Consider the following 25,509-nt stretch of genomic DNA (forward strand, 5'->3'; position numbering starts at 1 on the left):
TTCCACTATTTTCACAGTACAAACCCATAATTAATCTCGTTGAAAACCTTTCTGTTAGAAAGCATGTAACAAACCCTCAATTTTTAGTTGTGTCTAGGCCAAGTTTGGCCTATTTGAAGCTACTGCATAAGAAATGTGTAATAAGGATTGATAGATACAGGTATATTCAGATCTCAATGCATTGATGCCAAGGAAAATATAATTTTACTCACCAAGAGAAGAATATACCTTGAAGCATCTATGCAGACACATGAATCAATCATGTATCTGCCCACCTTCTAATTCTGGAATAGTGATAACAGGGTCGTTTAGGAAAAAGTACTCAATTACAGTACGGCAGCAATTTTATGTTGTATATATTTAACAGCAAAACATTTTTGAAAATAGAAATCAGTACTATATGGTAAGTTTACAATTCACCATTTCTATATTTGTAATACATGCGTTTATTTGTTTTCCAAGTTTAAAAAAATCCCACTAGGACCAACATCTTTCAGAACAACAATCTAACATTAAACAAAACTTCCTAAGGAAAATATTTAGCATCACAGAGAGTTGAGAAACGTCTGTTACTCAGCATCACAAAATACTCAATAGGTCTACATTGAAGATTGTTCATGCCATGACATTAACACACCTTTGGGTTAATATATCTTATTTTTAAAAGAAAACAAATAACCAAACCAAACAACTGACATGGAATTTGTGTTTGGTCTCCCCTTCACAAGGATAGACCTCTGATAAACTTGACTACTTTCTGTAATCATGTAATGATCAGACTGTCTATGAAACTGCATGTACATTTAGTAAAACATTTAAAATTAGAGATGGAAAAATGGCCACCACAGAGAATGACTTAAAGATAAGTAAACTTACAGAAAAATGTGTTTTTGTAAAAGTGTACTGCCCCTCAAGCAAAAAAGAAAGTGGAGTTTGTCCACTTTGAAATAATTTTCTGTTGAAAAAATTTCTTGGATAAAAGCCTATCCTTATGAATGTCAGAAAGATGTTAAGGTTTCACTTGAGACGGTTGAACCCTTTTGAACAAATTATCCTATGCTTTTTCTGCTGAACTAAATTCCTTGTATAAATCAAGTACTAATTTTCTGAAGAGGAAACAGCTATACACAGCAGCACATCCATGTTGATGATTTAAATTTGATAGTTCACCAGGCATGGCTGACTTGAGCAAAAAAGAAACAGATGTTTTAATGTTTTAGAATTACACTAAAAAATCTCAACTAAAACAAAATTGAATTATAATGGACTGGCTTAATAATTATGATTGCCTTTACATTTGATCAACATTTCAAGACAAGGCAGTACCAATTAAAAGTGAGATTTAAAAAGAAAAACTGTCCAAAAATTGTTCAATGAAAAAGCCTTCAAATTTTACAACATTTTAAAATCTCAAATGATTGTAGACTAACTTAGACTAACAGTCTTGTTATCACATATACTTTTGTTATTCTTGAGTTTTATTTCTGTATTGTTCATTGGTTATATTGGTAACAATTTTTCTGTTAAGTTACAATAGTTTGAATTAACACATTATACCATAAGAGGCTTTAGAAAAACATGTAACTAGGATAAATTTATAAAAGGATAAAGAATAATTTAAGGGATTTTTGACATATTCTATACAGACGAATAGCTAGTTCAAGGTAATAAAGTGCCTTCTTTTCCAGGTAATTAATTTATCATTAAAATATTTTAAGGCTTTATAAGAAACTCAGTGCTATCAGAAGTTTGATAGCATATGGAGTTATGTTATTAATTAGCATTCTTTTGTAGTTCTTATTTCATGTAATCTTCAATCCATAAGGTATTAATATATTTTAATAATTAGCAGCTTAAAATTATAAACTTGAATGTCGATTCTGAATTCATTTTGTGGGGAAAGCGAAGGATGTATAATTTCTAAATGCTGTGATAGACTCATGTTGCTTCTGAACAATATAGTTTATGGCGTAATATACAGCAGCCAATGCCCCTCAGAAAATTCAACAGAATATTTAATCCCATGGCAAACAGGGCCATCATTTTATCCATTCATTCATATATCCTGCTATCTTTACATTTAAAATGATCATGCAGGCCTAAACAAAAAAGGCCAGAGAAAACCTAAGGTAAATTTTTCAGGTACAGGCACAATGAGTATCTTTTATTGCAACAGTTTATGCATAATCTATATTGGTGCCAACACCTAAAGTTAAACATTTATATTTATTTTTATTTTGCTTCTACTACCCATGGGTGCATGACAGTAAAATACTGGTAACCTAACAGAATGTATGTGTATGGGTATATATATATATATAAAATAGCATATATATATGTGATACTCATAATAATACAGAATTCTGATGCTTCCAAGTCTTGTCATTTCTCTTTAGGGGATATGGGTGTGTTTTAAGCACTTCTGTGTACTTAGTTGTCTTGGCAGCTCCAGAGTTTAGATAAATTATGACTATATGGACATCAACTACTCAATTATTTATGACCAATGAAAACTAATTAAAAAGTTTGAATATTCTTTTTCAGGAATTCAGTTATTTTTATCAGAAAATTACTAAAATCAGGCACAAGATTAAGTGGTCATGATACCTAAAATATTCTTCTGGTTACCACTGGATTAATTTTAAATGGTTCTTAAATTAAAGGTTTTGAAGTTAGGATAGAGGAGGAAAGCTAAAACTCATTGCAAAGAATAGTTTAAGTTAAACATTTTGTGCAATTAGAAAAACAGGAATTACCAGTAGGAAAAAAGTGCTAGTCTTAAAATTGGGTTTGATTTTGACTCTAAAGCCTAGTAAGAATAATTACTGGGAATTAGAAAAAAATAAAGTGGCATTAACCTTTATAATTGCACATTCCTTTGCCAAAGTGCCAGAAGTTGACAAATATTTTTCTAAAATGCACAATGCTACTTTTCAAAATGTAAATATATATACAGTTTTACCTTTTTCATACTGGTATAGTACAGATTCATACATTTAGCACAAATATAATCAAGAAGATGATACTTTCTAGAATCAGTATAGTCTTTGTTTTTTGTTTTAAACAACTGTTAAGAGACTTTGTGATTATGAGGATTCAAATCCAAATACTATATAGTCAAAGCATTACCATAAAACGTGAAAACATCGTGACGGTTTGTTTAGGCGAATTTTAGTAATACTCTGCCATGCAATGTACATAAGTCATATGTGTTTTCCTTTAAAATAAAAAAAACCACACTGGTTTAATTACCCTGTTTTTATCTATTTGTCTACATATACATCTTGTCTCCAATCACTGAAATGACAATATATGTAACAATCAAATTTTGAAAACAGTATTAAACACTGAGGTTTCTAGCCTTAACTGGTCATTCCTATAAAGTCCAGCAAAAATATCTGATGCATGGGTTATTAATTTTCATGCTTCTATTTCTTTACTCTAAATAGAAACACTAAATGGAAATGTTCAGAGATAATATAATGACAAAAGGACAGTAGAGAACAAAGCACCAACATGTGGAACAAATAAAATAATATGCAACTCTGTGGAGGTTCTCCACCAAATTTGGCAAATCAGGGATGACAATAAAAAATGAAGATCTCTTACTCATGTAATAATCATATTGATATATATTTGCAAATAAATGGAATGCACAGAAAGTTAAATTTTGAATATTTTTGTTGTTTCTGAGTGTGATAAAACTAGAGTTGCCTCATCATAAACTAAGATTCTCCCCCACCTCAAAATTCTATTGTTCAGAGGAGAGAGAGAATGTAAGATTATGATTCTCTGTGACAGATGACCTGGGCTCTGCTACACCACAGGCTGCAGTGTAGTGCCCCATTTAATTAGGGTGAAAGCTGGTAAGAACATAAAAGTACTAAAATTAAAATTAGGATTAGTTCATAGTCAAAGAACATTAAATAACTGTCTAAATGGGTCCCTTCCTTGAGCATCTGAATCTTAGGTATAAGAATGACTATATAGAAGCATCTTAAAGACATGGCCCATTCTATAAATTCATCTTTTGAGGGTGTATAATGGGATATAAATTGGCATCCTCATCTTCTGAGAGAATTAACAAACTTTAAAAACATTAACTAAAATCAGAAAAGACCAGGCATAATAAATCACTGAACCCAACATACTGGCAAGTTAATCACAGGATATTCATCTTATTTAACAAACCTTCCTACAGTTTCTGAGTATTAAAATATAATCCGTTGTTTGTGAATAATAGTCTTGGATAGTTTCAGCATTTAAATATTGGAGAAATACTTCCGATAAACATTGAAATACAGAAATTCTTAATAGAAGCTGCAGATTTATAGAAACTTCATAGTATGTGTGATATTCCAACTATATTTAGCTCACATAATACCCAAAATAATACAACATTCCACAATTTATCTTGTTAATACACACACGTATTTTCTTGACTTTGTAAAAGCTAGGCAATTGTATTTACCTAAAATAGCTTTTCCCTGGTAATAGTCCTATATCGTTGACATAAATACTGAACATACCTATGAGAATCATTTCTACCCTATAATTTAATGTTGTTTTCTTTCATTCAGTTGCTTTGTAGCTCTTTTCATTTCCAAAGTGCTTCACAACTAATTATAACAGTTATTTCTCACCATATCCCAATGAGCAAGGCAAAGTTAATGCATTGCTTGTGCAGTGGTTCAGGTGCACAGGTTTATAATGATCTCATGTAGCTTCTCTGCTCTCTGGGCAGTTATCTAGCATTGTCCATGTTGTGAGTACCTGTACTGTATGCTCTTTGGGGCCAAAGACTGGATCTTGTTGTCTGCTATATTATCCAGACCCAGAGAAATGGTTAGCTCATACCACAGGCAAAATAAATATCTATTGATTTAATGAATGGAGAAATGAGACTGAGAAAACAAAACAAAGAACTTCACTATAACACTCTCCTACCACTAACCCCCACAAAAAGCTGTGCTGGTCCACTTTTGCTTCACCCATACAATGTGGTAGGTAGTATTACTTGTCTTAAAGAATAGGGTAGTATTACTCACTCTTGAAGTGGTACTCTTGAATCGGGTAGTATTACTCTTGAATAGGGTAGTATTACTCATCCTGAATCGCTATGGCAAAATCCATATGATGTGTTTTCCAGAGAACCAATGACACAATTGACTATTACTACAACTACTTCTAAAACTCTGAATTACTCATCTTTACCTTTGCCAAACATTTAAATTAAAAGTTGTGCTTCTGGTAGACTATTCTTTTCTTAAGCTAATTCAGGCATAATGAATCAAGGAAATAATCCTCATAGCTGCAATCATTAACATGAATATGGAGACTATCAGAGGGAATGAAAAGGCAGTTATACATATACACAAAGGGGATCTGGGGACTACTAGTTCTTCATTGTTTTGGAAATTAGGGCAGGAAAGCTAAGACCTGTAAAAAGATAATAATTATATTGAACTATTGAATACTGAGAGGTAAGACTTGATGATGTTGAAAGTCTCTTCTAGCTCTAAAATTCTATGTTATGCTAACTGGTTCTTCCTCTGATAAGATGGGAATCTGTACAGTATTCAAAATATATTTTCTTTTTTTTTTTTTTTTAAAAAAAAGGATAGTTAAATCCCAAAAGTTTGATGTGTTGGAACTCTTGAACAACTGTATTAAACGTTTTCTTTAAACCACCATTATTCCTTCTTTTGCAATGATACCATGTAAAATATTTTACTTTGTTTTTATTTTTCTTGAGACAGGGTCTCTCTCTGAAGCCCAGGCTGGGGTGCAATGGCATGATCTCGGCTCACTGCAACCTCTGTCTCCTGGGTTCAAGTGATTCTCCTGACTCAGCCTCCCAAGTAGCTGGGATTACAGGAACTCACCACCACACCTGGCTAATTTTTGTATTTTTCGTAGAGACGGTGTTTCACCACGTTGGCCGGGCTGGTCTCGAACTGTTGACCTCAGGTGATCCACTTGCCTCGGCCTCCCAAAGTGCTAGGATTACAGGCATGAGCCACCGCGCCCGGCCGAGATCTCTTTTATCTTTCTAACATTAAATGGATAGCAGTGTTCATATTCAAGTGGGAACAAAGACCATATCCTCATTTTTTCATCTGGAACAAACATTATCGGCAGTTTAATTAAAATTAATTACTACAACCAAAACGATAATGAACTGTTTAGAGACTTCAATTCATACTTTTGAGCAATTGCTCAAAAGCACTTATCAATCTTGAGAAGATATATCCTTGAGGCTTAGTATGACAGCACTGTGAGTTGCCCTTCTGGGTTAAATTATACCAACAAGATTCTCTTGGTAATTCAAATGTAACTGCTTTTGTATGAGAAATGACTTAGGCCAAATTCTACACTAAAGTAGGTCATGTGAAAGGGAGGATTCATTTCAGTATTTTTGGAATTATCAGAATGAAATATGAAGACGGTAAAACAACTTAGGAACCTGAACAAAAAAGTAAGTATGATAGGGGAAAAGGAAAGCACGTGTATTTCAGTGGTAGGTGAAAGAAATAAGAAAAGTGAATGAGAAATATTTCAAGAACGGGAATAATCTGAAACTTTATCAGTGTTCTCTCACTAATCAGGCTATATTTCTTATTTCTTTTGGGTACCATTATTTTTTTTTCCCACTGAAGTGATATAAGCATTATAGTACTATATGGCTACTTTTTTTCTGGCTGAATAATTGTACAAATACAGAAAACTGGCTGGGCACAGTGCCTCACACCTGTCATCCCAGCACTTTGGGAGGCCACAGTGGGCAGATCACTTGACGTCAGGAGTTTGAGACCAGCCTGGCCAACATGGCAAAACCCTATCTCTACTAAAAATACAAAAATTAGCTGGGCATGGTGGTGCCCACTTGTAATCCCAGCTACTTGGGAGGCTGAGGCAAAAGAATCGCTTGAACCTGGGAAGTGGAGGTTGCAATGAACCGAGATCGCCCCACTGCAATCCAGCCTGGGTGACAGAGCAAGACTCCATCTCAAAAAAAAACCCAAAAAAACAAAAAAACAAAAAAAACACCATACTAACTTTTTGTAAAAGTAAGAAAGTGGCTGTTGGTATGTGACAATGTTTTGGGATCTCTTTGTGCTCCTGCAGCTCCTTATTTCAGTCTTGAAGGTGGAGATGGTAAGAATAGGGGTGGACTAGCCAAAGGCCAGCTCAACCTTCTCCTTTATTATGTCAAAATTCAGCCACCTTTTTGGTAACTATAGAATTTTCTTGAAAAAGACAATAAGCAGAAAGTAAAAATTCACCCTTTAGATTTGTTGATACACAATTTACTATGGCTCCCCAGAATCACAGTATAATCTTTGCTTAAATTTACTGCCACTCCCCAGAATCTCAATGAATCTTTGTATAACATGGCAAACAATTTAATTAGGACTTTCAAAAGAAGAAAAATGCAATCTGGATGCTGCTCTTACTGTATCTACTCTTGTTTCATTTATATAATATTTGCTTGGAATTACAGATCAAAATGAGTTTCTAATAATAAAACTGAGTTCATCAGGTCTATATTACATAATTTTAAGAGGGCTTAAAAGCTCCTGAGGCATCACCATATTGATAAACAAGTAAAACATCCTTTCCAGCACGTTTTGATAATGGAGATACTACAAGAAAAATATCCTTGGCTGGGCACAGTGGCTCACGCAGGTAATCCCAGAACTTTGGAAGCCCGAGGTGGGTGGATCACTTGAGGTCAGGAGTTCGAGACCAGCCTGGCTAACATGGTGAAACCCAAATTAGCTGGGCATGGTGGCAGGTGCCAGCTACTAGGGAGGCTGAGGCAAGAGAATTGCTTGAACCAGGGAGGCAGAGGTTGCAGTTACAGTGAGCCAAGATTGTGCCACTGCACTCCAGACTGGGCAACAGAGCAAGACTCTGTCTCAAAAAAGAAAAAAAAAAAGAATATCCTTAAATGGGATTATTTTTCAAACTAGTTTCTGAAGTCAAAGCAGAACTATAAAGCGATGGAAACAGTCATAGGTTTATGGCTATTACAATTCCTGATGCAAACTCAGGTTCTGTTTTTAGTAATTTAGAGTCTTCCAAAAGAGTAGCTCTTGATGCATATAACGCTAATTAAGGTGGGAGAGTTGTTCAGATGTTAGAAGTACTGTCACTTAATATTAATATAAGAGGGTATTTTCTCCCCCTGCATTCTTACTACAGGTTTGCTGCCATGATTTTAATAGTAGTTATGTGTCAATCAAGATATTCAGTGACGATCTGCTTATTTCTTGCCTGTTTTAAAAAAGTATCATCAGGCAATAAAAGAAACACTCTACTGACAGACTCAAAAACATGGACAATCTCAAAATTATTATGTTGAGTGAAATAAGCCAAACAGAGAAAAATACACGCAGACCAGGCATAGTGGCTTATGCCCATAATCCTAGCACTTTGGGAGGCTGAGATGGGCAGATCACCTGATCTCAGGAGTTTGAGACCAGCCTGGGCAACATGGTGAAACCCCATCTCTACAAAAAAGTTAGCTGGGCGTGGTGGCATGTGCCTGTAGTCCCAGCTACTTGGGAGGCTGAGGCATGAGAATTGCTTAAAGCTGGGAGGTGGAGGTTGCAGCGAGCTGAGATTGTGACACTGCACTCCAGCCTGGGTAACAGAGTGAGATCCTGTCACCAAAACAAAAAAAAAAAAGAAAAGAAAAGAAAAGAAAAATACATGCAATTAACAGGGGATTCCAGAATACACAAAACTAATCTGTGGTGATAGACATCTGATCAGTGGTTGCTTTTGGAAGTCAGGGTCGGGGGAGTGTTGACTGGGGAGGGGTACATGGGAACTTTCTGGGGTGACAGAAATGTGTCTTCATATTCATCAAATCTGACTGAATGACATGCTAAGATCTGAGCATTTTATTAAATTATATCTTAATAAAAATGTTAAAATGCATTGTAATGAAACACGACATTCCTTCTAAAGCATCAGAAATTGCTTAGCATTTTTCTTTTTTCTTTTTTCTTTTTTTTTTCATTTCAAAACTTCTCCCTTCAAATCACCACATAGAGAACAACACGCCCTGGAAAGGGATTCATGACTAATTATCTATGGAGGACACGGGTTTTGTATCAGGGGCTACTAGTGGAGCAACAGGACACCACCAGTAGAGAAAGGAGACTGATGCACTTAACACTTACAGGTGGGAAGGAAACAAGATTTTACCTTATGCCTCTTGGTGCACAATCAAGTGTATACATGGTCTATCACACTTCAAAATCACGTTGAATGCCAGTGTCTGGGAGCCTAACTTATGACTACCTTACCACTTCAAATCTAAGGGGCCACTCGTTCATCAGCTTTAAAGAGGTTACATTCAGAGTCAAATAGCCAATGAATTCCCAGTTTCCTACAGAAATAACTTTATTACACTACCTGACAATTCTAAAAATAAATAAGTGAGAAAATTCTATTGGTTTTGAGAAGAAAACAATAATGACCTTGACAGAATTTATCCACGTCATGCCAAATTCATCTACAAAATTAAAACTGTCATCAGAAGGCTGGGTGTGGTAGCTCACGGCTGTAATCCCAGCACTTTGAGAGGGCGAGGAGGGTGGATCACAAGGTCAGGAGATTGAGACGAGCCATGGCCAATATGGTGCAACCCCGTCTCTACTAAAAATATAAAAATTAGCGAGGCGTGGTGGTGGGCGCCTGTGGTCCCGGCTACTCGGGAGACTGAGGCAAGAGAATAGCTCCGTCTCAAAACAAAAACAAGAACAAAAACAAAAACACCCTATCATCAGAAGTCAGACAATTATTTCTCAATTTACTTCTTTTTGTAATTCCAAGTGAAACACACCAAAGGCTTTTGCTGTCCCAAATCCACCTATAACATACAAAGACATCTAAAACATGTAATTTTACTATTCATTATCATCTCCACCTTAGGTTAGAGGGGAAAAATAAAAATAGTGAGCAATTTCCCTAGTACAATGCTGGGCCTATGGGAGGAACTCAATCCATATTTGTTGACTGAATAAACGAATGTTCTTGTTCCCCTTGAACTGCCATTTCTTACCTCACACAGTGTCTTCTAACTCAACATTACACATTCAATATGGTTAAAAAGGAAAAGCATAGGCACATACTTAGTTTTTTTTAAAAAGCTCTGAAACTCCCAAGGCACACATTATATTGCTACTGCTATTATGCTATTAACATAAAAATTGCATAAATATATCTTGACCCAATTGTAAAAATGATAAATTGATACAAGACAACAGATTCTTAGCTATCAAATCTTCCTTTTAAAAACTCAATTAGTGACACTGAAGGACATTATTTGCCTCTCTAGAATGAACAATAAAAAGTTTTGGGATCAACAAAAAGGACAGTCATGTGCTGTTTCATGTAAACATTTCTGAGGGCAAGAGGAATCATTAGTATCAAAGGAAAATAGAGTTCTAAGAGCTAGATGATAGAAAAAAATATAGTTCAAATATGAAAGAGGAAAATATCAGTATTAAGATGGTGGTCTGGTAAAAGCTGTTTTATGACAGTCACTGGGGCCTAAATTATAATGGTTCTTTACTATCCTGAAATTGAAGATTAAAGTGTGATCAACCTTTAAAAAGCTATTTTTTTCAGAGTCAAATGACCCGCTAACATAATCTTATAATAATGTTTTCAACTTGAAAATAAAGAGGTGAGAAAACTCTTCGAGTTGAAGGATAAAAACAAATATTCTGAATGACGTCTATATAATCTCACTGATTTTGAAGCAAAATCAGTGTAATAAGAAAAACAGACACTGAACAGTGGAAGTACCACTTAATATAGTTCAAGTTCTGAAAGACTAGTTAAATGATGTCAAAGTCATACAAATATTTTTCCTATCTCTTGTAAAATGAGGGTGTCATATTACCCCCAAAGACACCTTCAGGCAAAAAACCATCAAAATCGATGGTAGATCTAGATGAGAAAAACTGTAGGTACTAGGAAGTAGGTGAATGTAATACTTTTAGCGCTGCAGCAATTGGTCCCTCAATCATGCAAACAGCCTAATGATTCTCTTTTTTTAAAAAAAGAAAAATCAAAGCTGTTCTGATTTCCTCCAGGAATAAAACTATGCTTCAATTATTTTCCAGTCTGTGGATAGTTTATTCATTTTCTTAATGGTGTCTTTGGATGAGTAGGAAATTTTAATTTTGATGGAGTCTAATGTATTGTTTTTTTCTCTTATAGTTAGTGCTTTTTGTTTCCTGTGCAAGAAATTTTTGCCTGCACAATTGTGCACTTTTATATTTGACTGAAAACAGTTTTATGAGATTATAAGCAGCCCAATTCCCTTGCAGCTGCTACACCTAAAGGTTCCTATGGTAAAAGGAGGCTCCCTTTGAACTTTGCATAATGTTGTTATACTTTCCAGGGAACCATCCATTTCGTGGGTTGGGAAGAATTAATAATGATGTTAACTAATATTTGTTAAATGCTTTGATTATGTGACATTTCGTTAACAGCCTTATGTACCTGAAGGCATTTAACTTTCTGTTTTTTTGAGATGGAATCTTGCTCTGTTGCCCAGCCTGGAGTGCAGTGGCATGATCTCGGCTCGCTGCCACTGCAACCTCCGCCTCCTGGGTTCAAGCGATTCTCCTGACTCAGCCTCCCGAGTAGCTGGGATTACAGCTGCATGCCACCACGCCTGGTTAATTTTTGTATTTTTAGTAAAGATGGGGTTTCACCATGTTGGCCAGGCTGGTCTTGAATGCCTGACCTCAAGTGAGGCCCACCAAGGCCTCCCAAAGTGCTGGGATTACAGGCGTGAGCCACTGCGCCTGGTTGCATTTAACTTTTTTAAGAGAATTCTGGTTGACTCTAGGTTCTGTGAGGGCAGGGAACTTTATGTTTTGTTATCAATATAATTCCCTGAACTTTAAAGATTGACCAGCACATAGTAGGTGATTGATGAATATACAATAAATGATGAATGAATTCTCACAACTCTATACAGTTACATAAACTGCTCCAAATTTCACAATAAATGACAGAATTTGGACTTGAACCCAGGACTGGCTGACATCAAGGTCTGTTCTGTTTGCACTTTATACTAGGCCACTGAGATTGCCTGATAACTTTAGGGGATCCAATACCTAAAAATAGAGCTGAAATTACTGCCATTGCTTAAGGGGGTAGAGGAAGTGGATTAAAGTCATTGTTGTTTTCTTCTCCCGGCAAAAGGCAAGTGTGGAACTCCTATTAAGCTCCTCTGTGATAATCTTAGCCATATTGATCTGACTTTTATATTTATAACTATATGATAATTTGTGCAGATTTAGCCAATATGAAACTTCTGTGGCCATAAATACAGAAACAGAATAATTCGGACAGGTGCAGTGGCTCACACTTGTAATCCCAGCACTTTGGGAGGTCAAAATGGGTGGATCACTTGAGGTCAGGAGTTCAAGACCAGTCTGGCCAACACAGTGAAACCCCATCTCTTCCAAAGAATACAAAAATTAGCTGGGCGTGGTGACATATACCTGTAGTCCCAGCTACTCTGGGGGCTGGGGTGGGAGAAGTACTTGAACCCGGGAGGTGGAGGTTGCAGTGAGCTGAGATCGTGCCACTGCACTCTAGCCTGGGTGACAGAGTAAGACTGTCTCAAAACAAAACAAAACAAAACAACAACAACAAAAACCACCAGAATAATTCAGTCTGCATGTAAGAATTCAGAATTTAGCCTGCCAGTTCCTCAGTGATGCTACAAAACCATGGTTAACTGGGAATGTCAGGGAGTGAAGTCATTTACTTAACAGCAATTCCTAGCTAACAGTATGCTTTTAATCCTATTGAAATGGAAATATTTCTAACATGTATTATTTTGATTTTCTGCTTTAATAAATACAACATAATAAACGTGATTAAATTTTGCATGCACAAATGAGAATACTGCAGTGCTCTAGGGCCTTCACTGTCAACAACTGTAATCATGGTACTGATGCAGATGAAGAACAGTGGGTTCTTGAGTTGGTTTCATAAAACCTGGATCATTCCTTTCAAACAGGTTTCTGAAAAAGTCTGCTTCTAACTTATCATGTGGTCATTTATCTCTTGTTCATAAGCATGTAGAGGGAAAACCAGTCTAGGGAACATAGTGAGACCCTGTGTCCACAAAAAATAGGAAAAATAGCTGGGCATGGTGGTGCATGCCTGTAGTACCAGCTACTCAGGAGTCTGAGGCGGGAGGATCACTTAAGCCCCGGAAGTCAAGGCTGCAGTGAGCCGTCACTGCACCACTGCACTCCAGCCTGGGTGACAAAGCAAGACCCTGTCTCGAAAAAATAAAAAATAAAAAAATAATAAAAAATGGAACGCAGGGAAAAGATTTACTCGCTGTTTAATTAACCAAACTTATTATGCAAATGTAGTTTTACATTTAAATCCTCTAAACGATATCACTTTTAGAGGGCTATTCTGCAAAGCAGGTGCCATGACAAGACTTGGGTTAACAGGTGAGGAAACGTCAAGTTCTGGAAGGTTAGCTAAGGTGGGAAGCTCAGGCAGGGAGTCTTAAGCACAGAGGACAAAGGCTCAGAGTTTGAGGCAGAGGCTGAGGTCGGCAAGCAGCTGGTGCACAGACATGAGCACCAATGAGTTGCTAGGCCTTCTGCCAGGGCCAAAACCAAGAGTTTACTGAGCGCAGAATTGAGCCTAAAGATGTGATGAAAGCAACAAAATACCTAGAATGCATTTCAAAAAAACTCTTTAAATGAGCTATAAACATATATGCTTAATTTTGCCAAATTTTGATTTCAAGTTTACCTCTTTAAATTTCTATGTTATTATTAATATAAAAGGCTTCAATGAGCAGTGGGCTTGTTAAAACCCTGGTATTTTTATTAGGCAGCTAAGTGATTACAGCAAACCATTTCACCTGCTGGGCTTTGGTTTTCTTCATCTGTTAAGTGGGGACAGTGATATTGAACTAATCTAAATCAGGAGTTTCATCAGGGTAAAATGAGGTATAATAGAAAAAAGAACTTGGAAAATGATTTTAACCTATATGTAAATTATTATAATTTAAAATTACATATTCTTTTTATATTTAATTGAATTAGAAAATATTTCATAATTAATGACCAGTTATGGAAAACTTTCAGGACAAATTTTTTGTACTCATGATTAACTGAATTTATCTATTAATTGTCTTCATTGCAATGTCTCTACAGTGAAAATTATTACAACTGTGGATTTACTGACACAGAGGTGTTAGTAAATCTCATTTGGTTGGCTAAGACATTGGTGAGATAGTCATCATAGCTGAGAACACTGATGGATTTTTGTCAATCCAAACATATGAGGAGAAAAAGAATTTGTGAATATACTGAATATGCAATGAGAGTGAAATAAAATTAGTGAGGATGAATACAAAAGCCCGGGGCAGGAAGGGCTAACATGTGACATGTATATAAATACTCCTTGCTTTCCTCATCTAACTGCCCCATCAACATACAGAAATCATCGCAGTCTTTTACCATGGGCCTGAATGGAGCTTCACAATCATCTCCAACCTAGGACTCAGGTAGTCATTACCACTTGAACACAATGGCACATGAAATGAAACAGAATAGTTATTTTCACCCTAGGATATCAAGGCAGATTTGGAATGAGGAAGACAGAATTATTGTTTAAAATAGTATCATTGTATTTCTCTAAATCTGCATCAATGAAATATATTTTGAGCACTATGACAGTATGTAGATAATCATATTTAAAGGATAAATTGATAAGGGAAAAATAATGCATAGCATTTTATACTAGATAGCTTCAAATACACTTCCATATGTACCAACAAACTGTCTAGCACATGGCAGATAATCAAATAAATATCTGTTGAATGAACAAAATGATACTGTAATTAGGCTCCAAAAGCTGCTTTGAATCAAATAACTTTGGACATGGCACACTTAAAGCTAATGGCGGTGAAATATTTGTCTTTCCTAAGTTATTGTATCCCTAGACCCTAGCACAGAACCTGGCAAAAAGTAGCTACTCAATGTCCATTGAATGAGTAGAGGAACAGCATCACTTATCCATTAAGCAAGGGAAAGAATATTTCTGAAATAAAATTTAGGGTGTGCAGGCAACAAATCATCCTTTAATTGTGAGTCATCTTTGAAATAAAGATGACATAGCATTTTTTGTTAGGTTTTAAAACTATCGCTTTCATTAACAATTGTCGCCATTTAGATTTGTCTGTTAAGTACCGTGATTCTGAAGCAACAAGATTTCAAAGACAAAACAGGAACAGGAATGCTGGTGATTAAGTGAAAAGAGATGATTTAAGTAATCAGCCCAGTGCAAGGTGGAGAGGGGAATACAAAAGAGGAAGAAACTGTCTCTGCTTTTAAACTTAAATGCAAGTTAAGGAGTTAGGATTTTTCAAATGGGAAATTTAAGTTTAAAATATACTCCAACAAGTTTTAGGTTGTGTGTCTAAAAAAATCTCTTGGAACTGGAAGAATTGCCTCTTTAAAACTTTTGTGTACAGGGCCAAAAGATAAGTCTTATTGATTATATATATAATATATCATGATCAACTAGTTTTTGTGTTAGTTCCAAGATAATTTATATGTAAAATTAAAATGGCAGGGTAAAAAAGGGAACTGGGCAAATTAGGCAGAGAAGCAGCATACTGCAACACTGTAAAGTGGCCATAACTAAATATGAACCATGCCAAGAAGGAAAGGATGGTCAATAAATGTCAGATGAGAGACGAAACCAAGGGGAGTGGGAGGAAAATGAGAAAAGGCCAAAGAAGAAAGTAGAAACTAACTTTAAGAGAAGTTTCACTGACTTCAGGGATACAGAAATTGAAGAGGTTCTTAGAGATCATCACTCTGATCCAATTCCCTCAATTTATGGATAAGCAAGCTGGGGTCCACAGAGGTTAAATGACTTGCCCCAGGCCCAGCTAGAAGGCATAGATCCAAGGCTTCTGAAAGACAGTGCATCATCTCTATATCACACTACTGCACACTATGAAGTCAGCAGCAAGACTGCAAGGATTTTTTAAAACAAATTTCTGAATGATTGAAATAGTAGTCCAAAAAATACACAACTAATTTTTGGAGTTTATTAATTATAGCATAGATACACTGAGTAATGTAGCATTCACGTTCACTTTATAGTTATTTTGTGACAAATTTAATAAGTAATCATTTAGAATTGAGTTATTAAGAATCTAATTTAAGAATCAAGTTGTGTTTACCTAAGATTAATTTTTTATATAAATATAAAACATTTGCATCAAATAAAATGTAGATTTTATTTAATATGCTTCAAGTCAGATGCAAATCACCTTAATAGAGGGCACTGCTTGAATTAGAGCTTGGTATGTCATTAAATATAATACTTGGGGCTTTGAAAAAGTGAGTCAAACAATAAATGGTGATCAATAAACCAAATCACATAGTTACCTAGTGACCCAAAAACTTGCTTAAAGAGGAGTACGGTTTAATAACGCTTGAAGAAAAATAATGCAAACTAACTTTAGTCATTATAAATCTTACAGTCATTCTTCATTCTAAGTTTAATATAATAATTGATATATTTGGTAAATATGTATGAAGTAAAGGCTCAGAACTTGGGGATTTTCAGGCTGGAATTCATTGTACCATATAAAGGTTCCTGGCCGGGCGCGGCGGCTCATGCCTGTAATCCCAGCACTTTGGAAGCACGAGGCAGGAGGATTACCTGAGGCAGGAGTTTGAGACTAGCCCGGCCAACATGGTGAAACTCCCGTCTCTACTAAAAACACAAAATTAGCCAGGCATGGTGGCGGGCGCCTGTAATCCCAGTTATTCAGGAGGCTGAAGCAGGAGAATCACTTGAACCCAGGAGGCGGAGGTTGCAGTGAGCCGAGATCGCGCCACTGCACTCCAGCCTGGGCAACAAGAGCGAAACTGTCTCAAAAAATAAAAGGTTCCTACTGGCAAAATATTAGTGTCCAGCTTAGGTTAGAAGCTGAAAATTGAGGGGAGGTTAAGTTCTGGCATCACGTGCTCTGAGGAACGCATGGAATTAAATAAACTTCTGTGATTTTGGGGTGGTATGATGATCAATGAGGAAAGATCTTAAAGAGTGAGGGGAGCGCTGAAAACAAAAAAAGGTTAATTGCCTGGAACATTACTGAATCAGCTGCAACACAACTCCTTCACTAAATCTTTTCAACTCAAGGAGTATTTTTTCTCCCAGAAAATATTTCTAATTTTATAATGGAAATCAAAGAAAAAATGAGATTCAATAATACCAATATGTTGCAGCAGATCATTAAAAAAATCTGAATTATTCCAGATTATGGAATTATTTAAAATGGTTCAATACAAATAGCATTTTTCTGAAAAACTCATAAGGTAGCACTGATATAAATTGTTAAATTCATAAAACGAAGACTTAGTTATCATTATCCAAGAGTCATGATCAATCAGTTTTTGTGCTAGCTCTGAAATAATTTAGGCCGAGAAAAGACAGATGTTTTTCCCTATGGGAAGATCATAAGCAGCATACTCATAATTATAGCATTTTTGGTTATTTAGATGTATATTGCTTATAAGACTTTAAGCTTTTATTGATTTCTTAAAAAAATTTTAATAACAGAGGAAGAGAAATGCTTCAAAAGAAAAACTTTTACAGAATAAGAGTTTAAAAAATTTATTTCTCGGGTTGAGTATTTTCTTACTGCCAAAGATTTTGAAAATAACATTTGAAACAGTTCATTTGCAGAAAAATACATTTTTATTTTTTACCTATTTCCTCCCAAATTGTGTTTCTATTAAAGCTGTTTAAAGGTAAACCATTTTATACTGAATAAGCAAAGATTATTAAATCATTTAGTAAACACTAATTTGTCAAATTCCAGAAAAACTTCCAATCTACTACTTACGTTATAAAGTGTTATGGTAAAACAGTCTTAGAATGTAGACAGGAAAAAGCCAAGGAAATTCTAGGATTTAAGCCTAATTGCCCTGGTAACTCTAACCTTAAACCTTCAACAAACAAATAAAATACCAAACCAGCCAGGAAGCATAAAGTGAGATCCATAGGTCTCAAGAGGAATAAAGGCTTACCTCCCCCTGTAAATCAGTGGAAAAGCTTCCAGGATAAAATACCTTCACTCAAAGATTATAAGCATATCTTATTAGCACAATTGCTTTGTAATTGTAAATCTTTTTGCATGTGAGAATTCTAACAATACAGGAGATAAGCTTTATACTTGGAGAGCTAAATAGCAATAACTGTAAACCCATTATGGATGGGAGAAAGGTTAAGAAAACATATTGCTTATTTTAAAGAAAAGGTTGAGAAGAAAGTGTAATGGTAGTTGCCAGGCTTGCGGGGGAAAGGAAGATGGGGAGTTGTTCAATGGATATAGCTTTTCAGTTTTGTAGGACAAAAAAGTTCTGGAGATTGGTTGCATGACAAGGTGAATATACTTAACGCTACTGAACACAACATTACTGAACACTTAGAAATGCTTAAGATGGTAAATTTTATGCTATGCATTTTTTTAACCACAATTGAAAACAAACAAACACACAAACAAACAAACAAACACACCACCACCAGAAGTGAGGCATTCAAAGATTAACTAGATTGACTAAGGCAATTTTTTTCTACTCCTGATAAATGATAGGTTTATACTGCATATATATTAAAAAAAAAAAAAGAGGTTGAGAAATGTCATTTGAGACGTAAAGGGTCAACTTTTGAGACTGAAAGACCAGTCGCTTGGCTCTAAAGACTCTGAATGTTTGGTTGTGAAATCCAGGGAGTATGAAACCAGTGGACTGATGTCAAGTAAGACCAGACAGACAGAACTTGAGTTTAGGAGGCGGGTGAGAAACTGGCATTTCCAGTAATCACTGCCCAGAAAGCTGGCCAATATGATAGCATACAAAATCTTAAACACCTGGATTTATGCATTTAGCCTCTCTGTGTTTAAAGTGAGCCCTGGCTGGGTGCAGTGCCTCATGCCTGTAATCCCAGCACTTTGGAAGGCCGAGGTGGGAGAAATGCTTGAGCCCAGGACTTTAACACCAGCTGGGTCAACATAAAGAGATGCTGTCATTACAAAAAATAAAAAAAAATTCGCCAGGCATGGTGGCATGCACCTATGGTCCCAGCTACTTGGGAGGCTGAGGTGGGAGGACTGCTTGTGCCTGCCAAGTCGAGGCTGCAGTGAGCTGTGATTGGGCCACTGCACTCCAGCTTGTGTGACAGAACAAGACCCTGTCTCAAAAACAAACAAACAAACAATGACAAAAACAAACAAACAAACCAAGGCCGGGCACAGTGGCTCACACCTGTAATTCCAGCACTTTGGGAGGCCAAGGCGGGCAGGTCAGCTGAGGCTAGGAGTTTGACACCAGCCTGGCCAACAAGGTGAAACCCTGTCTCTATCAAAAATACAAAAATTAGCCAGGCACAGTGGCACATGCCTGTAGTCCCAGCTACTCAGGAGGCCGAGGCATGAGAATCACTTGAACCTGGGAGGTGGAGGTTGCAGTGAGCTGAGATCACACCACTGCACCCCAGCCTGGGCAACAGAGTGAGACTCTGTCTGAAAAATAAATAAATAAATAGATAAATAAATACATAGATAGATAAATAAATAAATAAAATAAAGTGAGCCCTGGATACTACTTATTAATATTGTAACTAAAAAAATCATCATTCCATGGTGTCATGACTGACAGTATTTAAAACTTAAGCAATTTGTGCTGGAAAAACGATATGGAAGAAAGAATGCAAGTCTAACAAGAAACAAAAAAAAAAAAAAAAAAAAAAAAGAACGCAAGTCCACAGTCTAAGTCAATGACAAAGAGTGGCTTCCAGACCACTTGTATCAGAATGAGTAAGATGATGAAAAATGCCAATTTCTGAACCCCTCTCTTGAACCAATCAAATCAGAATCTCTGAGGATGGGGACCAAACCTGTATTTTTATTTAATACACCTGCACACTTCTGTTTGAGAATCACTGGACTAAAATTTAAAGGATGCAACTGCTGTCATTTTAATGGGGGTTAGAACTCATTAGAAGCAAATGTAGAGTTTAATACTTAAGAGTATCTTTGATGACATCATCATGGCCATCATTCTAGTTTCTAAGAGGCATAGTGGAGATGCTCTGCTCTTTTAAAGGAGAGATGATCAAAAGAAAAAAGAAAAAAGGAAAGAGATTTCAAATAATCTCTTTCACATATTAGAAGAGACACATTCCAGGTGAGTCACATGGTAGTTTGTGCTGCAACTGCCAGCTATCTGGCTAAGCTAGAAATTTTTAGAGCTACAATGAAAACTTTTGTGTCTCTAAAGCAGGAATGATAGCATGAACACTGTTTTTTCCCTCTCCCTGTAGATACAAACACAGCACTTTAGGGCAGCCAATCAATTGCAAATACAAGCGAGATGAAACCCATTTACCACTACTTCTCCAGGGACAAGAAAAAGGTGAATAGGATTGGGATCTCTTTTAAAATTTTTTACACATATATGTAAAAAATTGTATATATATGCATGTGCAATATATGTATGTTTAATATATATTACACATTCTGTAAGAGATTATATATCTATATCTATATCTATCTATTATATATAAAGGGTATGTAATATTTATCTGGAGGAATAAAATTTGCTTAGCCAAATATTTAGAAATGTGCAATATAGTTTATAGATGTTTGTGTGATAACATTTAAATCACTCAGATCTCTCCATAAAAGCTACTATTTGCCCACTTGAAATCTGGAAATGTTACAGTATCACAAGAAAGCACAGATGATTAGAAGAAGTGACAAGAAAAAAGTGGACACCACCAGGGAGAATCGAGTTTCATATGAATTCACTAGGTCCTGAATTTAGATATGATTGCATTTGCAGCAATAATGAACTTACTTGGAAACTTGTTGTCTAAAACAAAAAATTTAAGATGAAATTAGCAAACGATGTTGCTTCTTTCCACCTTAATTAGCAGTGCAAGAAAAAATGGAGAAAGATATTATAGATGTTTCGACTTTTAAACAGAATTTAATGTGAATTTTTATAAAGAAAAAATTTGATAATATCCAATAATTTGGTTTTCCAATTTACCCTACTGCCTCTTGTGTCATTCTAAATAAACCGACAGCAGGTACTTTTGAAATAGCACTATAAATACTAAATTTATTCCTTCATATTTTTGAAAACAGATTGAAAGTGAAAAGTTTCTTTGAAGATTATAAAAGGTAGACTTAATCTTACAGAATAAATTTCATAAATACTATTTAACTAGTCATTTAATTAATAAAGTTCATGAAAATTTAAAACCTAGTTCTTACGTTGTTTTGCAATAACAAAGGATGGGAAGAAGGATTTCTTTTCTTTATATGTTTTCACAATAATATTAGAAAATTTGAAATCACACTTCTTTATCCAAACCAGTAAATTAACAGAAGGCCTGAAGGCAAAAGTTCCAATGATTATTTCCAATAAATTCTGAATCCCTCAGAGTGGAGAAGAATCTGAGCCATAACAATTCACCTTTTCTGATTTATTAATTCCCTTTATGCATCCCACATTCAGTGCATGCCTAAATAATTAATTCCAGGAGCAGAGAAGTCATGCAATCCTTAAAGTTTGCCCTAATGTTGAGCTGAAGTCTACTATAAATTTATTCTGCCTGAAGCCTACTCAAAGTATAATTCTAACACTTAATTTTTTTAAATCTAAAATTTATCTTGTAGCCATAATGCAAATGAATAGAGAATTTTTAAAAAAGTTACATTGCCTATAATGATCCATTTGAGTTTGTGACTATCTCTGTTATGTCAGCAGTTAGTTAATCATTTTCACAATTAGGAACTCATTCAGTTTTCTGGAGTGCTAATCATTCAAAGGTAGTAGCTGTTAAGAGAAGTCAATGAACTTGCAGAACTGCCAAATGTCTATGTATGAATTAATTTAATACTTCAATACAATGTAATCCACTAGAATGACAGCATTAAGGTTTATATATAGTTATAGATATTATATAGATTTAGACATAAAATATGGTTTTATTATTGGGAGGCTGAGGCGGGTGGATCACGAGGTCAGGAGATCGAGACTATTCTGGCTAACATGGTGAAAACCCGTCTCTACTAAAGAATAGAAAAAATTAGGCGTTGTGTCGGGCGCCTGTAGTCCCAGCTACTCGGGAGGCTGAGGCAGGAGAATGGCATGAACCCGGGAGGCGGAGCTTGCAGTGAGCCGAGATCGCGCCACTGCACTCCAGCCTGGGTGACAGAGCGAGACTCTGTCTCAAAAAAAAAAAAAAAAAAAAAAAAAAAAAAAAAATATATATATATATATATATATATATGGCTTTAATTTTGATCAACATATTAATTATAGTACAGAATATCTACAAAGTTGTCAAGCATAGAATAAATTATTTAAAAATATGTTAGTTATAGAAAATGGGCTCAATGAGTGTTCAGGTGAAACACCTCTAATTTTTTTTTTTTTTTTTTTTTTTTAGAGGGAGTCTTGTTCTGTTGCCCAGGCTGGAGTCTAGTGGCTCAATCTTGGCTCACTGCAATCTCCACTTCCTGTGTTCAAGTGATTCTCCTGCCTCAGCCTCCCAAGTAGCTGGGATTACAGGAGCCTGCCAACACGCCTGGCTAATTTTTGTATTTTAGTAGAGACGGGGTTTCACTATGTAGGTCAAGCTGATCTTGAACTCCTGACCTCAAATGGTCTGCCTGCCTCTGCCTCCCAAAGTGTTGGGATTACAGGTGTGAGCTACCATGCCCAGCCAATATCTCTTTTTTCTTTGTTTTTTGTGAGATGGAGTCTCACTCTGTCATCCCCATGCCTGGCTAATTTTTTGTATTTTTAGTAGAGATGGGGTTTCACTATGTTAGCCAGGCTGGTCTCGAACACCTGACCTTGTGATCCACCCGCCTCGGCCTCCCAAAGTGCTGGGAGTAGAGGTGTGAGCCACCATGTCTGGCCCAATATCTCTAATTTTAAAGCAGTGAGTTCAATTGCTGATCTAAAGAAAAGTACTGTAGGCTGGGGGTGGTGGCTCATGCCTATAATCCCACCACTTTGGGAGGCCAAGGCGGGTGGATCACCTGAGGTCAGGAGTTCGAGACCAGCCTGGCCAACATGGCAAAACCCTGTTTCTACCAAGAATACAAAAATCAGCTGGGCGTGGTGGCACGCGCCTGTAATTCCAGCTACTCGGGAGGCTGAGGCCGGAGAATCGCTTGAACCTGGGAGGCAGAGTTTGCAGACAAAAAAAGGTACTATAAACACAGTACAGTATATAGTTCCTCCATTCTATACGTACAGAGAGGATACAGGAAGATGGTAAAAATGCGATATGCTTTTAGAAGAAATTAGTATATTTCTCACCATTTATATATCTTAAGAGATAATCAGCAATTTAAGCTCTAGCCTTTAAATTCTGTTTACTTAGCGTATTCTAGTAACTATGAACAATTTGAGCTACATGATGTATGTCACAAAATGGAAAACTAAGGGATTAAATTAATTCCAAGGTCTTTCAAGTCCTAATATTTAATAGTCATTAAACTTGTATTAATAATTCTTAGGTAGAGAAATTGTTCACTTTTCTTTACCAAGATTTATATACTATAATTACAAAATAAATTAAAAATATGCATCAGTCTCCATATATTTAAAAGCTAAGCTTTTCACATGAGGCTTCATAACTGTTAATTCCTATCAGATTTCTCTCAAGATAGCTGTTGAAAAATGAGAGGGAATCAGAAAGGTTATTCAAAAGGGAAGAAAATAATTTTTTACAAAACTCTGGTCAACTTATTAAAAAGTTGCTTGTTTCAAGATTTGTAAGCTTGTCAAGGCAGAAGAAGGAGTAGCTCTCAGTCTTCTTTCTACCCAGATACCCTAGTTGTTTTGACTGAGTTTTTCCATCACTATCTTCTGTAGCTAAGGTAAAATCTCATCAGCTGACAGCAGTGTGGTTCTTAAAGTGCGGTCCCCCTAGATCACAGCATCCACTCTCCTTGGGACTGTTAGAAATGCATATTCTTGGTCTTCTCCCCACCTCACCAGTCCTACTGAACAGAAACTCTGAGCTGGGGCCAGCAATCTGTGGTTTAACAAACCATCAAGATGATTTGTATTCACATTGAAGTTTGAAAATTAGTGCCCTATAGTAATGGGGAAAAATATGTATCTGTAAATGGAGAATTATCTGTTTATTGTACTGGAATTAAGAGAAAGAGGAGGAAATTTGGTAATTAAATATGAAAATGAGTGGGATGATATAGGGAGGAGTATGGCAGGAAAAGTTGTGAGACATCAATAAGATGGCAGGAAAAAGTTGTGAGAAATCAATAAAACTTCCAAAAATATTGATAAGATTTATTTTGAAACTAAGATAACGTAACCAGTTGTTTTTGGTTCATGAAAATGAAATTGTAGACCCATAGTGAATAGTAATTTGTCTCCTCTCTGCCCTTAGGGATGAAACTGTGAAGCTCTTCTACATTCTTATGATCTGATCCCTTTAAAAAGTTATGATCCCTTTAAAAAGTTTATTGGAAATAGTTGATCAAGATTAGAGGTTTTATCTGTAAACTAAAGATCAAATAACTTGTATTTATTAGCACCAACTTTAACCAATGGAATCCTCACATAAGCCAAGTGTCTCTTTGGTGAGACTAGTCCCACATATAGGGGATGGTTTTGGATAAAATAATTCCAAGTAAGCTGAGGCAGATGTATAGTGGCGGCTGGGGGTAGACTGTGCTTTATTAGAGTTGGAAGGATCAGCTTCACAGGAAATCTGAAAGGCAGTTTGGCCTAACTGAATGGGCACAATCTTTGGCTTTGGTGTAAATTTGGGTTCAAATACATTAGTTCTGATATTCTGAACCAGTTTATAAACCTCTGGAAAATCATATGAAAATGGGGATAATAGGGTTGTTATAAGGATTAGGAATAGTAGCTATAAGGGGCCCAGCTATGTCTAGTATACAGTGGGTGGTCAATAAGCAATAGTTATTACTACTAATAAATCTTAATTGACTCTTCCGTTTCTTACCACCTGCTCTTTTAAAATGGTCATGGTGAAACTTCTCTAGGGACCAAATTCATTTCTTTCTTTCTTTCTTTTTTTTTTTTGAGATGGCGTCTCACTCCGTTGCCCAGGCAGGAGTGCAGTGGTGCCATCTCAGCTCACTGCAACCTCCGCCTCCTGGGTTCAAGCGATTCTCCTGCCTCAGCCTTCTGACTAGCTGGGATTACAGGAGCGTGCCCCCATGCCTGGCTAATTTTGGTATTTTTAGTAGAGACGGAGTTTAACCATGTTGGTCAGGCTGGTCTTGAACTCCTGAACTTAAGTGATCCGCCCGCCTTGGCCTCCCAAAGTGCTGGGATTACAGGCGTGAGCCACCACACCCAGCCTAAATTCATTTCTGAAATTACCTGT

At 36.1% G+C, this 25,509-nt stretch overlaps 1 protein-coding gene across 1 annotated transcript in view; it reads right to left on the bottom strand.

Moving 5' to 3' along the window:
* PURG (purine rich element binding protein G) overlaps positions 1 to 25,509 on the bottom strand; it is a 37,335-nt gene that overhangs the window by 948 nt on the left and 10,878 nt on the right. The window lies entirely within an intron of this gene.

The sequence above is a fragment of the Pan troglodytes genome, chromosome 7 (genome assembly GCF_028858775.2).
Source record: "Pan troglodytes isolate AG18354 chromosome 7, NHGRI_mPanTro3-v2.0_pri, whole genome shotgun sequence".
In the NCBI taxonomy this organism is placed as follows: Eukaryota; Metazoa; Chordata; class Mammalia; order Primates; family Hominidae; genus Pan; species Pan troglodytes.